Source organism: Vulpes vulpes, unplaced genomic scaffold, assembly GCF_048418805.1.
Source record: "Vulpes vulpes isolate BD-2025 unplaced genomic scaffold, VulVul3 u000000685, whole genome shotgun sequence".
Taxonomy (NCBI): domain Eukaryota; kingdom Metazoa; phylum Chordata; class Mammalia; order Carnivora; family Canidae; genus Vulpes; species Vulpes vulpes.
In genome coordinates this window covers 111,854-126,524 of record NW_027325784.1, presented here as the reverse complement: position 1 = coordinate 126,524, position 14,671 = coordinate 111,854, and the positions used below count along the sequence as shown (strand labels likewise).

The window sequence follows — 14,671 nt, the reverse complement described above, 5'->3', positions numbered from 1 at the left end:
CTGACCCCTATGTATCTTGCACAAACCGACCTTGTTCATTCTCCCTTTCTTAACTGTATCTGTATTACCCTTTCAATCCTCTGGTCAGATACTTTTTGCTTTCCAGTATTTTAGACCTGTACCCTTTTCTGTAACCTTTTGCATATTTAATTGTATTTACTTGTAGAACTGAAGTCCAGTGAGAATTCCCTGAGTCAAATTTTCCTATATTCTCTCATTGGATCACATACTGCACCTTCTTGGCACTTATTACAATTAAAAATTTACATTCATTGCTGCAGTGATTAGATTAATGCTCATCTTCTGCAATTTACCTTGGATTACAGTATACTGCATGTTCACTACTCTGTGCTTAGCATTCAGTAATAACTACATCTGCTATGGATACTGAGAACTGGAAAACGGGAGCTAGGTTATCGTGAGGCAAGTTTTCTGTACAGGTTGGAGGAGTTCCAAAATACCAGTGGTAGGATTTGCTAAGGGTAGAAAGTGAGACCTGGGAAGAGTTACTTTGTAATGCAGTGAACCAAAACAGATGCCTTGTTCTGTATTGCAGATTGGTTATACAAGTTTTCAGTTCAGAAGCTGGTGGTATTCATCTCAAATAATGAAAGCAGTGAAGTCCTTGAAAGGTGGCAGGTTGACATTGAGTGCGACAAGACTGCAAAAGATGACAGGTAAGTATGAATTAAACTGCTTCCATTTTCATGATTTTTTTCCCAAAACTTGTTTTCTTGACTAAATGAGTTCTAACCAAATTGAACTAGTTTCGTATAAGGTAGTTTGTTTGTAATTATGTTAGATCTCCTGTGGAGAAGAATAAGACTCACAAACTGTGCTCACAAAAGAGTCATGCCTATTATGGACTTGTATAGTGTACTTTTAACATAACTGCCCTTAGTCTAAAATCCATGAATTTCAACCGTTAGTATTTATGGTGCTATATGTAAGCTATGTATTAGGTGTATTAGGATGTATTAGGTGGCCCATTTAATGGATTGTGTCAAGGTACTTTTAACCATGAAGTATTATCCTAGACGTTCTCCTAGCTTGATATGCAGCTCTACTGTATTTCATTTAATGCTATGAACTTCCTAAGACACTCTGAACTGAAGTTCTTAGATCCTCTGGATGGGAAATGCCCCCTCATTATATGCTAATTCTTAGCATTGTCCAAGGCATGCTTACCTGTAAACTCAGAACTCTCTCTCATAATGAAATGTACTTTGTTCCTGAAGCCTTTGGTCTATTTTAGAAAATGTTTATTTTATTATTTTAAATAATTTATTTTTATTGGTGTTCAATTTACCAACATACAGAATAACACCCAGTGCTCATACCGTCAAGTGCCCCCCTCAGTGCCCACCACCCAGTCACGCCCACCCCACCCTCCTCCCATTCCACCGCCCCTAGTTCGTTTCCCAGAGTTAGGAGTCTTTATGTTCTGTCTCCCTTTCTGATATTTCCCACACATTTATTGACCCTTCCCTTATATTCCCTTTCACTCTTATCTATATTCCCCAAATGAATGAGAACATATAATGTTTGTCCTTCTCCGATTGACTTACCTTCACTCAGCATAATACCCTCCACTTCAATCCACGTTGAAGCAAATGGTGGGTGTTTGTCATTTCTATTGGCGGAGTAATATTCCATTGTATACATAAACCACATCTTTATCCATTCATCTTTCGATGGACACCAAGGCTCCTTCCACAGTTTAGCTATTGTGGATATCGCTGCTAGAAACATTGGGGTGCAGGTGTCCCGGCATTTCATTGCATCTGAATTTATGGGGTAAATCCCCAGCAGTGCAATTGCTGGGTCATAGGGCAGCTCTATATTTAACTCTTTGAGGAACCTCCACACACTTTTCCAGAGTGGATGCACCAGTTCACATTCCCACCAACAGTGTAAGAGGGTTCCCTTTTCTCCACATCCTCTCCAATATTTGTGGTTTCCTGCCTTGTTAAATTTCCCCATTCTCACTGGTGTGGGGTGGTATCTCATGGTGGTTTTGATTTGTACTTCCCTGATGGCAAGTGATGCGGAGCATTTTCTCATGTTCATGTTGGCCATGTCCAGGTCTTCCTCTGTGAGATTTCTGTTCATGTCTTTTGCCCATTTCATGATTGGATTGTTTGTTTCTTTGGTGTTGAGTTTAAGAAGTTCTTTACAGATCTTGGATGCTAGCGCTTTATCTGATACGTCATTTGCAAATATTTTCTCCCACCTGTAGCTTGTCTTTTAGTTTTGTTGACTGTATCCTTTGCTGTGCAAAACCTTCTTATCTTGATGAAGTCCCAATAGTTCATTTTTGCTTTTGTTTCTTTTGCCTTCCTGGATGTATCTTGCAAGGTGTTACTGTGGCCGAGTTCAAAAAGGGTGTTGCCTGTGTTCTCCTCTAGGATTTTGATGGAGTCTTGTCTCACATTTAGATCTTTCATCCATTTTGAGTTTATCTTTGTGTGTGGTGCAAGAGAGTGGTCTAGTTTCATTCTTCTGCATGTGGATGTCCAATTTTCCCAACACCATTTACTGAAGAGACTGGCTTTCTTCCAATGGATAGTCTTTCCTCCTTTATTGAATATTAGTTGACCAAAAAGTTCAGGGTCCACTTCTGGGTTCTCTATTCTGTTCCATTGATCTATGTGTCTGTTTTTGTGCTGGTACCACACTGGCCTGATGACCACAGCTTTGTAGTACAAACTGAAATCTGGCATTGTGATGCCCCCCGCTATGGTTTTCTTTTTTAAAATTCCCCTGGCTATATGAGGTCTTTTCTGATTCCACACAAATCTTAATATAATTTATTCTAACTCTCTGAAGAATGTCCATGGTATTTTGATAGGGATTGCATTAAACGTGTAAATTGCCCTGGTACCATTGACATTTTCACAATATTAATTCTGCCAATCCATGAGCATGGACTATTTTTCCATCCCTTTGTGTCTTCCTCAATTTCTTTCAGAAGTGTTCTATAGTTGTTAGGGTATAGATCTTTTACCTCTTTGGTTAGGTTTCTTCCTAGGTATCTTATGCTTTTGGGTGCAATTGTAAATGGGTTTGACTCCTTAATTTCTCTTTATTCAGTCTCATTGTTAGTGTATAGAAATGCCACTGAATTCTGGGCATTGATTTTGTATCCTGCCACACTGCCAAATTGCTGTATGCGTTCTAGCAATCTTTGGGTGGAGGCTTTTGGTGTTTCTACGTAGAGTATCATGTCATCGGCAAAGAGGGAGAGTTTCACTTCTTCTTTGCCAATTTGAATGTCTATAATGCCTTTTTGTTGTCTGACTCCTGAGGCTAGGACTTCCAGTACTATGTTGAATAGCAGTGGTGAGAGTGGACATCCCTGTCTTGTTCCTGATCTTAGGCGAAAGGCTCCCGGTGCTTCCCCATTGAGAATTATATTTGCCGTGGGCTTTTCGTAGATGGCTTTTAAGATGTTGAGGACTGTTTCCTCTATTCCTACACTCTGAAGAGTTTTGATCAGGAATAGACGCTGTATTTTGTCAAATGCTTTCTCTGCATCTAATGAGAGGATCATACGGTTCTTGGTTTTTCTCTTGCTGATATGATGAATCACACTGATTGTTTTATGAGTGTTGAATCAGCCTTCTGTCCTGGGGAAAAATCCTACTTGGTCATGGCGAATAATTTTCTTAATGTGTTGTTGGATCCTATTGGCTAGTATCTTGTTGAGAATTTTTGCTTCCATGTTCATCACGGATATTGGTCTGGAACTCTCCTTTTTGGTGGGATCTTTGTCTGCTTTTGGAATTAAGGTTATGCTGGCCACATAGAACGAATTTGGAAGTACTCCATCTCTTTCTATCAAACAGCTTTAGTAGAATAGGTATGGTTTCTTCTTTAAACGTTTGATAGAATTCCCCTGGGAAGCCATCTGGCCCTGGACTTTTGTGTCTTTGGAGGTTTTTGATGACTGCTTCAATTTCCTCCCTGGTTATTGGCCTGTTTAGGTTTTCTATTTCTTCCTGTTTCAGTTTTGGTAGTTTGTGGCTTTCAGGAATGCGTCCATTTGTTCCAGTTTGCCTAATTTATTGGCGTATAGCTGTTCATAATATGTTTTTAAAATCGTTTCTAATTCTTGGTGTTGGTAGTGATCTCTCCTTTCTCATTCATGATTTTATTAATTTGAGTCTTCTCTCTCTTCTTTTTAATAGGTCTGGCTAATAGTTTATCTATCTTAATTAATTCTTTCATAGAACCAACTCCTGGTTTTGTTGATCTGTTCCACAGTTCTTTTGTTCTCAATTTCATTGAGTTCTGCTCGAATCTTTATTAACTCTCTTCTGCTGGGTGTAGGATCTATTCGCTGTTTTTTCTCTAGCTCCTTTATGTGTAAGGTTAGCTTTTGTATTTGAATTCCTTCCAGTTTTTGAATGGATGCTTGTATTGTGATGTATTTCCCCCTCAGGACTGCTTTTGCTGCATCCCAAAGATTTTGAACGATTGTATCTTTATTCTCATTAGGTTCCATGAATCTTTTTAATTCTTCCTTAATTTCCTGGTTGACCTTTTCATCTTTTAGCAGGATAGTCCTTAACCTCCACGTGTTTGAGGTCCTTCCAAACTTCTTGTTGTGATTTAGTTCTAATTTCAAGGCATTATGGTCTGAGAATATACAGGGGATGATCCCAATCTTTTGGTATCGGTTCAGACCCGATTTGTGACCCAGTATGTGGTCTATTCTGGAGAAAGTTCCATGTGCACTTGAGAAGAATGTGTATTCAGTTGAGTTTGGATGTAAAGTTCTGTAGATATCTGTGAAATCCATCTGGTCCAGTGTATCATTTCAAGCTCTTGTTTCTTTGGAGATGTTGTGCTTAGATGACCTATCCAGTGGAGAAAGCCTTAAATCGAAGTCACCAAGTATATTATTATCTAAATATGTCTTAATTTATGTTATTAATTGATTGATAGTTTTGTCAGCTCCCACATTCGGGGCATATATATTGAGGATTGTTAAGTCCTCTTCTTGGATAGATCCTTTAAGTATGATATAGTGTCCCTCTTCAACTCTCACTACCGTCTTTGGGAAAAACTTTAGTTTTTCTGATATAAGGATGGCTACCCCTGCTTTCTTTTGAGAACCCTTTGAGTAGTATATGGTTCTCCAACCTTTTATTTTCAGGTTGTAGGTGTCTTTCTGTCTGAGTCTCTTGTAGACAGCAAATAGATGGGTCCTGCTTTTTTATCCAGTCTGAAACCCTGTGCCTTTTGATGGGGTCATTAAGCCCATTCACGTTCAGAGTTACTATTGAAAGATAGGAGTTTAGTGTCATCATGATATCTATTCAGTCCTTGTTTTGTGGATTGTTCCACTGAACTTCTTCTTAAAGGGGAATTTTAAGAGTCCCCCTTAAAATTTCTTGCAGAGCTGGTTTGGAAGTCACATATTCTCTCAGCGCCTGCCTGTCTTGGAAGCTCTTTATCTCTCCTTCTATTCTGAATGAGATCCTTGCCGGATAAAGTATTCTTGGTTGCATGTTCTTCTCATTTAGGACCCTGAATATATCCTGCCAGCCGTTTCTGGCCTGCCAGGTCTCTGTAGAGAGGTCTGCTGTAACCCTAATACTCTTCCCCATAATAGTCAGGGATTTCTTGTCTCTTGATGCTTTAAGGATCTTCTCTTTATCTTTAGAATTTGCAAGCTTAACTATTAAGTGTCGAGGTGTTGAACTGTTTTTATTGATTTTAGGGGGAGATCTCTCTATCTCTCTATCTCCTGGATTTGAATGCCTGTTTCCCTTCCCAGATTAGGAAAGTTTTCAGCTATGATTGGTTAAAATACGTATTCTGACCCTCTGTCCCTTTCGGCGCCCTCGGGAACCCCAATTATACGTAGGTTTTTCTTCCTCAGGCTGTCGTTTATTTCCGTTTATCTATCTTCATGGTCTTTTAATTGTTTGTCTCTTTTTTCCTCTGTTTCCCTCTTTGTTGTCTTCTATGTCACCCACTCGTTCTTCCAGCTCATGAACCCTCGTTGTGAGGACTTCTAGTTTGGATTGCATCTCATTCAATTGATTTTTAATTTCTCCCTGATTAGGTCTAAATTCTGCAGTCATGAAGTCTCTTGAGTCATTTATGCTTTTTTCTAGAGCCACCAGTAGCTGTATAATAGTGGCTTCTGAATTGGCTTTCTGACATTGAATTCTAATCCAGATTTTGTAACTCTTTGGGAGAGAGGACTGTTTCTGATTCTTTCTTTTGAGGTGAGGTTTTCCTTCTAGTCATTTTGCTCAGTGCAGAGTGGCCAAAAACAAGGTGAATTGGGAAAAGGAGAAATTGAGAAGAGAGAAAGGAGGAAAGAAAAGAGAAAAAGAAAAACGAAAAAAGGAAGAAAAAAAGAGGAAAAAGAGAAAGAAAAAGAAGGGAAAAAAAGGCCAAGGGAAACAAATAAAATTCAAAAAGCAAAAAAAACAAAAAACAAAAAAACAAAAAACAAGAACAAAAAACAAAAAACAAAAAACAAAAAACAAAAACAAACAAACAAACAAAAAACACAGGGGAGTATCTTCTGATTCTGTATACTTTAAGTCCCTTGACTTCCCCTGGAACTTGTCCGTCTAGTTGGTCTCTAGGGGACGGGCTTGTTGTGCTGATTTTCAGGTGTTAGCGCTTGGGGGAGCTGCTCTACCCCCTGCCTGGTGCAGGGCTCAGAGGGGCTTGTTTACCCCTTGAGGCCCCAGAAGAAACACCTGCATTGGCAGCGGCCTGCTCTGGAGCCCTGGAGTCAGCTCCTGCAGTTACTACGGAGCTCTCCATCTGCTGGGGCCTGGATGCTCTGGGGTCGGGGCCGCTGATCTGCTCAGCTTGGGGCAGGAGCGTCCTTCCCATCCTGGACCCGCCTGGCCTCTGCCTGTCCCGGGAGGAGGCCGGATCCTGGGCTGTGTCCCTGGCGCCCTGTGCTCCTGGGCCTGTGCTGTTGGATTTGTGCTCCCACCACACGGCCGCCTCTCTGCGGAACTGTGGCCCTAGACCCTGTGAGCTGCTCCCGGGTCCAGCCGTGTCTGCGCTGCAGCCCTTTAGGGAGCTCAGCACACTCTCCCCGGGGCGCAGTTGCTCTGGTAGTGTCCCATGGAGCCTGCGGTCATCCCCGCCTTTCTGGGGTCCTGCTCCAACTCCCTGCGAGGCCTTTCTGCCCAGGAAGATTGGTGAAGCTCCTGCTTCTCTGGGCCTGGGCTCTCCTGTCCTGGGGACACTCGCCCTGCCTTCGCCTGGCTCCTTGCAGGGCCCCTCCCCCTTGGATGCCTTTTGTTTCTTTATTTCTTTTTTCCCCGTCTTCCTACCTTGATAGAAGTGCGAACTCTTCTCACTGTAGCATTCCAGCTGTTCTCTCTTTAAATCTCAGGCCGAATTCATAGATTTTCAGGATGATTTCAAGATTATCTAGGTAATTGGTGGGGACAGGTGATTTGGGGACCCTACTCTTCCGCCATCTTGCCCCTCCCCTGGAAAATGTTTAATAATAAAAACAACTTGATATAACATCTTCTTTGAAGCACTACAGAATTAGACATTTATGTATTCCTAAAAATGCCAAAATGATTATGCCAATTAAAGATCTTAGATACTAATTGTTATCTTTATTTTACAATATGCTGAATGTTTCCTGACTTGAAGCACTTGGCAGGTTTTCTGGTCATCTGTTATTTAATGACCTGATACTAAGATCAGCCTTAATCACTGGAATAATAAGTGAAATTATAATTGTTTTTTAAAAACTCCTTTTGAATGCATTCCTTAATTTGAGTTTTGAAGCACTTAATCAAACAAATAATCTTACCAGTGTTTTAAATAACTTGTTAAAACTTAAAATGAATCAACTCATTTGGTTTCTTCAGTAGCACACCCAGAGGAAAGTCTCAGAAGGCCATCCAGGATGAGATCCTCTCCGTAATCCGACAGATCACAGCTACCGTGACGTTTCTGCCGCTGTTGGAAGTCTCTTGTAAGTATTATATGACTTCATGATGGTTCAGATTTGTTGTGGAAAGATTAAGCTATTACTTTAAGAATTAACAGTTTTGTTGAGTTTTTTCTTAATTATCCATGTCATGGTATATAAGTGAGAAAAACGTCATGAATCTAAAGCGATGCTGGTTGTGTTTTATTTACAAGTGCCGAATAGGGAAAGAATGAAAGTTTTCATTCAGTACTCCTGAATATTTTGACGTAATTTCTTCCATTACTTTTATTTTATACACATTTCCTTGTATATAATTAAGACTTAGACAGGTATAACTGTGTCTTTCTTTTCTGGCTTAGTTACTCCTTCATTCATCAGATATACCCTAAATGCCTACTGTATACCTTCCATGGTTCTGGGCATTGGGATACAGCGGTCACAAAACCAAGATGTTCTTTTTCTCTGGCTTAGATTCATGCTGTCTCGTGATCAATTATATACTTTCTGCAAATATCTTTAATGGCTTTTCTCTTTGAAGAAAAAAAAACAATCGAGTTTTTCATTAAGTAAAAAGGAGTACAGTATTTTCTGTACTAAAATTTCCATTGAAGAAAAGCAATTAGCTAATATAACTGATTAGAGATCAAGCCAAACTAGCTTTTCTGACATGATAGGTGGCTCACATGTGAGGGAGAGAGGAAGGATAGTTGTACCTTTCAAAAACTAATTGTACTTTAATGATCTTATCCCCAATTTAGGTTCATTTGACCTACTGATTTATACAAAGATTTGGTTGTACTTGAATAATGGGAAGAGTCGGGACCACAGTATATTACCAATTCTGAGGAAGTCTGTCTTCATTCATTTACTACTACTATCCACAAAGTAAATAGCATGGTGGCCTATAAAATTCCGACCAGTGACTGAGGATGAGATTAGGACAGTGATGTACTTGTAGTTCTCAGATGCGGTTTTCCTGAAACCAAGTCAACTATAGTTGATAAATTTTGTATCACTGGTTAATTTTTAGACTGGGGAAACTTAACATTATACATCTATTGAACTGTGCATAATTGTCCCATTTTTTGTTACCTGTATGACTTTATACAGGGTTGGCATAAATTATTGCACATTGTTCAAAAGGGAACTAGCAGATCACATCAGCATTGTTGTCAATTCCTTGAAAGTGGTAACTGTAGATGGATAACTTTTGCCATAAAACTAAATGCCTTCTTAAATCAGACCTTTTGGTCAAGGACTTTGCCTCTGGAATATAGGTAGGGAGATATTAAATGTAAAATACAGCAACAGAAGTATGAATATTGAGAGTCTTTGTTTAGATTCTGAAATTATCTAATGACAACCTGCAAGTAATGAAACATTGCTCATAATAGGTCTCTGCCATTTATTTCATTTGTATATTTTCCATATTGAAAACACTTCCAATTATTTGATTTTGATTTGTTGTAGAACTCGAACCTACAAAGCTATGTGTATTGCCACTGTTTAAATTCCTGTGATACAGAACTCTTAATTTTTTTGTTTTATAAAATCAAGCTTTAAATGATGATGAAATAAAGTTAAATATGTATGTTTAAAATTTGTCTTAAATATGTTTATATTGGTGTGGTATTAACACATATAATAGAATGGATTCAGTATAGCAAATAATATCTTGTGCCTACTGAGGCCTAAGGATACCAACTTGAATAAATCTGGAGGTGCTTTCAATTTAACGAACAAGCTTTGATTATATCCCTTTAATCTTATAACCTTAGACTTAAAATAAGCATCATTCTCTGTATAAAATAATACATGTCATTTGGAATTAATTCATTTTAGCATATAGTGGACTGGAGAACTTTTCTATCCTCTTAGCTTTATTGCCAGCCTAGTTTTCCTTATTTTTTAAGGGTCAGTTTAAGGCAAATTTCTGACGTCTTTTCTAATCTCTATTCTAAATGTTACCTTGTTTTGTAATTAAGTGCTTAGTATCAGACACCGTTCTAAGCTTTTTTTTTTTTTTAAATTACAATTTCTTTTTTTTTTTAATAATTTTTTATTTATTTATGATAGGCACACAGAGAGAGAGAGAGAGGCAGAGACACAGGCAGAGGGAGAAGCAGGCTCCATGCACCGGGAGCCCGACGTGGGATTCGACCCGGGTCTCCAGGATCGCGCCCTGAGCCAAAGGCAGGCGCCAAACTGCTGCGCCACCCAGGGATCCCCCGTTCTAAGCTTTTTATATGAATTAACTCATTAACCTTCACTATAAAGTAAAAACACATAGCCTGTATCACTCATTCAGAAATGACAAAGTGAGCACCTGTTAAAGTTCCAAGTATTAGGATGAATGAAACAAAGTCTTGGTCTTTCTGAAGCTTGAGATATGGAGAGGAAAATAGATGGCAAGCTTCCAGGCAGTTACTACACAGGTTTATCTCATTATGTATTTGTTTTTTCACCTGAGTAATCTAATTTCTTTGATCCAGTTGCCTGCTTGTTAAGAATAAAAGGCAATTCTCTCATTGCAAGACAAATAAGTGCCAGTATTTGATGACAGGTATAGTGAATGCTATTGTGAAAGCCCATTGCCTGGAGAATTGTTGAAGCTATCTAATTGAGGTCCACCCACATATGTCCTTTTCCTGAATAAGAAAAGCAGTTCTGCAGAAAGGAAAATGATGTTGAATTAAGGTATGGTCAAGAGTCTGGTTTTCCAAACATGAGGTATGTTACAAAGTGGACACTAGTAAGATTAAAGCATTTAAATTCTGTGCTGTTTGTAACCTCTAAACATGAAACATTAGGTTGAGAAGGAAAGCAGAACTGGAAGTTCAGTAAAAATATGAAGAGTTAAAAAATCTGGTCCTACTTTTGGGACAAAAGTTTGAAATTCTTTTTAGAAAGCAGTAACTGCTTTAGGAAACACTAAATGCCTCTGCTAAATAACCAGAAATAATGTGGTCATTCCCTGAAAAATATTCACCAGTAGCAACTTTCTTAATAGATCACGGATAATACTTAAATTTCTGTCAGTTGTTTTTATTCGCCAAATTAAAAAGTCCTAATATTACCACTTATACTTCGTGGCTTATACCACTACTGACTCCTACTAGTACATATATTAGAGTTGAGTGGGAGCCAAGCTACAAGCTTTATTGGCAAAGCTCAACTGGAAAAGCTTTAGCCTATGGCTCCAACTAAACTTGTCCTGCCCTCTTTTCCTATACCTTGAAGTCCACCTTAAGAGGAAGATATTTAAACCAACAGATGTAAGAATTGCAAATGACCTATGAACAGTGGGTATTATATGTAAGTGATGAATCACTAAATTATACTCCTGAAACCAATATTACACTATATGTTAATTAAAATTTAAATAAATGTTTGGAAGGAAAAAAAAAGCCCTACATGACTTCCACACCATGTTATACAGTGAACCCAAGATTCTAAGAGAGCCTAATGGGCCTGCCCTGGACTCTTGACTCAGTTTTGCTTACCATAGGTAGAGGAATGGAAACATGTTCCGACTGGGCCTATCCGGGTCTGAAATAGAGCCCCAGAAGGGACTGAACCACACGTCTCCAGGAATCTTCTCCCAGTGTCATCAATTGGAGGGAGGAGTCAAGCTTCCATGGGAATTCACACAGAGGTGTGTAATAGTCTCATGTATTAATTGGCTTTTGCACAAACAACCATAGAATAACAATTTTTTCCCGTGTAGTCTGTGGGTTATCTGGAGTGCTTGTCTTCTTCTTTGCCCCTGCAAATCTGCAGGGCACGTGTCTCCTTCTATCATTGAAGGGGCAATGGCTCACCAGGACTCCTAAAGCTTATCTTCAGAACTTTCACACTGACATTTTTGCCCGTATTCCACTGATGCAGGTAAGTCTTAAGGCTAAGCCAAACTTCAATGGGGCCAGAAAGTACACTCTTCCCATGGACGTGGGGAGAGGGCTGTGCGAAAATCTGATGAAAGTGATAGAAAGATCAGGATACCTAAATAATGCTACCCTGTAACTCGTTTTCCATCAGATGTCACTAATGCTACAATATTCAAATTAAGGTGAACTTTTAACTTTAGTATTCAGCCTTTCCTATTCGAAATTAACATTGGGATTTCTGGCTACAAAGATATAAAGACATCAGAGGAAGAAAACACAGCACGTGTATTGGCTAGGTAATTTTTCATTTAATTTTCCTGCTTTAGTGCACAAGTAGAATTGCAGGATCAATGGACACACAAACAGCTCTACATTTTTTAAACTTTAGGTGGTCTCTTCTGTCCATGATCAAGAAGCTCATTTGGCTCCTCAGCAAGCACATCAAGAGAAGTGTGTATTCACCTTTCCTAATGGCTCCTACCCTTTTACATCCTTTTAGCAATTGAATGTCCATAACACATTACTTTCCATTTACTGTATTTACAAAACTCCAGGTTTCTTTGGGAGCGTTGTAATTGCACTGTCCTCGGATGACTTTAACCAATTAATGGCAGGAACCAAAAGACAGAGGACTGAATCCTGTAAGTTATCTATATCGTTCAAAGAATAAATCAAGTGTGAATTTGTGAACCGTTGTGCAACACTTTCCCAACCAGTCAAAAGAATTGTTCATTAAATAACCTTTTACTCTTTAGGGAATTAATTTTTGGCTAAAGTTGTAAATAATAATATCTTCATCTTTTTATTAAATATGTAAAGCTCTGTTTTAAGTTATTTTTGTACAATGTAACCATGATAAAAACTTGTGTGTTGGAATAACTATGGAATAGAAATGCTGCTAAATTTCAAATTTTATTAGTTACACCTTCTTAGAGCAGATCTTTGTTTTTTATTTATTTTTTACTGGAGTTCAATTTGCCAACATAGAGCATAACACCCAGTCCTCATGCCTTCAAGTGTCCCCCTCAGTGCCCGTCCCCTTGTCACCCCATCCCCCCACCCACCTCCCCTTCCACTACCCCTTGTTCATTTCCCAGATTTAGGAGTCTCTAAGAGCAACTCTTTAAAGATCTTTCCATTCTTCATGAATATGGCTTTGAAAGCCAGCAGCATTAACTGATGCTTATTTTTAAAAAATCTCGTTGGGAAATCTACTTAATCTTCATTAGAGTTGACAATCCTCTTCCAATCTGGCAAAAAACATGGTAGCCTTAGCAACAAAACTATCAGAAAAAGCTTAGAGAGGAAAATGTCAAGAGTTGACCCTCTGATTACAAAAGTCAGTTTATGTTACCATTTCACCTATTTTTGTGCTCTTACCATTTGATCTATTTTTATACTAGAGAAACATAATTTTCATTTATTTGTATAAATTCCATTCATCTGTGTTTATCTGCACCATTTTGCTAGGCAAGCTTGTTTGCACAAAGGAACACATGACATCAAAATCTTTATTGTTTTGGCATTTTATCTGTGCTAACAAAAGCCTCTGATTATAGGCACGACCACACATACTCCACTATCCATGCAAGGGAAAGATCTCAAACCTCTTCCAAAACTATCTAGTTATGGACATACCCAGTGGATACCTAGACATGGATCTGAATTTCTTTCTGAACGGCAGTGTCACTGACTCACATGCATTATTACTTAATCCTCACAGCAAATCTAGAGGGGTTATTCCCATTTTACACGTATAAAACCTGAGACTCAGGAAGGCCAGGTAATTTGCTGAACTTCAGATATCCAGGATCTAGCCCCAGGCCTGACCCTAAACTAATATTCTTTCTCACTGTTTTTCAGAAACTCGGCAACAGCGGAAGGTGCCCTGCTCCAGCTGCAGGGACTCAGCCAGAAAGACTGGAATACTACATGACTGTACCTGCAAGTTGGGGAAGGAGAACTCAACACTATTTGAGTATTGAGTTGCATTCATTTTTTAAAAAACACTTTTTCAAAATAAGCTATCATTAAATGTTTATATATACATAGTATTTTTGCTGTATAATAGCAGCATGCATTTTCTTCCATCAATGTTTTCTTCTCTCATTCTTTCACTTGTTTATGTAACTACATGCTATGTTGGAATTTGGGCTTATTTACGGGTTGGAACCAGTTCGAGAAAGGGGACACAGCAGGCAATTGAAATGTATGTTATCATCCAAATTATAGGGTTCCCTAGTAAAGCTGGGTAGAGGCTTAGACGTCATGCAAAAACAGGGTTTGCTACTGCATCTCCATAAACAAGCCATGGGATGGCCAGACAACTGCAGTTGTCCTCACTCAAGCCCACTCCAATAGGGGACCAAGAAACTCTTTAAGTACAAAAGCTCTACACAGCTTCTATAGGTCTTAAAAAGGTCTGCTCTACGTTGCTTGGGATGGTGTGAGAAAGTGAAGAGAGCGACCCCAAATCTCTTCTCCAACACCATGTTGTGTCATCAGGATTGGAGTCGAATCCTGAAGAGGGGAATAACATGCATCCCTCCTAATGCTTGCCAGCTTTTTAATTTTTTAAATATATTACATTGTGGATTCCACTGGCATCATGTGAGTTGTTTTAAGTAGCATACTCCCAGGCATTTTTTTTTCAGTTTTATTAATTATGTATGCATTTTCATCTGTAGTCAGAAAGATACCTGTTTTTTTTTCCTAACATGTTTTAACACATATTACCCTGAGCAAAGATTGTAAAGTCCATGCTGAATACTTAAAAACATGTATTTGTAGAAAAGTCATGAAGGCGGTGTACGCATGATGGAAGGCTGAGAAACAATGTCATAAC

General features: G+C 38.8%; 1 protein-coding gene and 1 long non-coding RNA gene across 2 annotated transcripts in view; both read left to right on the top strand.

Moving 5' to 3' along the window:
• The first annotated feature begins 587 nt into the window (after positions 1–587).
• Positions 588–8,759, top strand: LOC140597338 (uncharacterized). The gene is made up of 3 exons (XR_011999197.1): positions 588–677; positions 7,875–7,981; positions 8,698–8,759. It is a non-coding gene; the product is annotated as an uncharacterized lncRNA (long non-coding RNA).
• A 4,247-nt stretch (positions 8,760–13,006) lies between these two features.
• The window catches only part of LOC140597339 (rho GTPase-activating protein 20-like), a 43,570-nt gene continuing 41,905 nt past the window's right edge, over positions 13,007–14,671 (top strand). Inside the window, exons 1-2 of the mRNA XM_072745557.1 lie at positions 13,007–13,609; positions 13,690–13,804. The gene's annotated coding sequence lies outside the window, so the exon portion shown is untranslated. The remainder of the gene's footprint in view (positions 13,610–13,689; positions 13,805–14,671) is intronic.